We start from the raw sequence: 1,917 nt of genomic DNA on the forward strand, positions 1-1,917 counted from the left end.
ATTACCAGCACCCTATCACATTCCCACCAGCAGTAGCCAAGTGGTCAAGTGATCCGGCTTCTCTACATCAGACTCCTGCAAGTTGTCCTCTGAGCACCACACACATGCTATGACATGCATGTGCCCCCCACACGTGCTCTGACATGCATGTGCCCACATACACATGCTATGACATGCATGTGCCCACATACACACATGCTATGACATGCATGTGCCCGCATACACACATGCTATGACATGCATGTGCCCAATACACATGCTCTGACATGCATTGCCCACATACACACATGCTCTGACATGCATGTGACCATGTACACACATGCTCTGACATGCATGCACCCACATACACACATGCTATGACATGTGTGTGCCCACACACATGCTATGACATGCATGTGCCCCCACATGTGCTCTGACATGCATGTGCCCAGATACACACATGCTCTGACATGCATGTGCCCACATACACACATGCTCTGACATGCATGTGCCCACATACACACATGCTATGACATGCATGTGCCCACATACACACATGCTATGACATGCATGTGCCCACATACATATGCACGAGTGCATACGCCCACATGTGCAAATAAGTAAATGTTTCAAAGTCTAAAGAAGAGGAGAAGGCGGTCTAAGGGAAGGAACCGTAGTGTTTCCTTAAGACACAGTCTCCTGGGAGTGATTCTCGCTTTACCAGTTTCCTCTTACTTCCAGGAACCCCTCACTCTGCTTGTCCTCATAGACCTGAGGATGCTTCCATCTTTACAATTAATCTAAAAACAAATGAAAGAAAAAAATAGGTACTTCAGAGGCTGAACCAGGTGACTAGCTCATCTTAGAGCCCAAACCCCAAAGCATTCGATATAAGAAGAAAGAGAGACCTTGTTTGCAAAGATGAAATGTCACGGGTGCCTAAATAGATTTTCTGGCTACTTCAATGCGAAGCAAAGACTGACCATGCAGACACTGTCCAGGATTGGTTTTGAGGCAGGAACTCGTCAAGTGGGATTGGCTGGCTCAGTGCTGGGATTGTAATGACTGTCTTTATTACACTTTGGTTGCTGTAAATGGCTTGGGATATGCAAAATAGCCTAGACAGGGAGCCAGCCCATACCTGGAGTTAGTCATGGGAGGGTGTGGAGAAGCGTAACAGGTGTAAAATCTCTTGAGCAGCAGACTTTCTGTGGCATCAGCTCCAGCCAGAGAGTGAGTCAGGACAAGAGTTGGGGAAACTGCTTTAAAAGCTGTTAACTGGGAATTTGAGAAGGCGGGGAACGGTGGGAGAAAGGGAGGTGCTCACTGTTTAAAAGGCTTTTAAATGTGATTGTATTTTCGTTGGCTTTTTGCCTGCAACATAAAATGAGTTTGGTGTGCTGTTAAGGCCAGCTGGCTGGAGAAGGTGGAACAAATTGGAGCCGGGCACAGGAGCCAAGACAGTGTTTGGAGATGCTTCCTCTCCTTACCGCATTGCTACTGACTGCAGACAGCGATTTTCGTGAAAATAAAATGTAGCCTGTATCATCCACCCCCTCCCTGTTCTTGTGTCCTTCATGACCCTGTTCACATCCGTGTGCTGTCTTTGCTGCCAGTATTACAGAGTTAGAGAATTAGCTAACCTGCAGGGAGAGTGGAGAACAGGAAGAGCATTTAGAACAGCGCTGCCGGCAATGGGTACCGTAGTGCCGCAGGAATCGGCTCTGTGTTTTCCAGGTGTTTCTCTCTCGCCTGTGGCCTGGTTCCTGGCCCCGTGCATGTCAACTCCTTTCTGTGAAAGAGAATTCCATGGGTCCTGTGAACGCTCACATTTCAAAAGAATGCAATCTCCTTCTGATTGCATTATATAACGATAATAGTCCATATCTGTTAATGGCCTTGTAGGAGGACTTCCATTTCATGTCAGGTATTGTCTTA

This window comes from Microtus ochrogaster, chromosome 1 (assembly GCF_000317375.1).
Source record: "Microtus ochrogaster isolate Prairie Vole_2 chromosome 1, MicOch1.0, whole genome shotgun sequence".
Classification (NCBI taxonomy): domain Eukaryota; kingdom Metazoa; phylum Chordata; class Mammalia; order Rodentia; family Cricetidae; genus Microtus; species Microtus ochrogaster.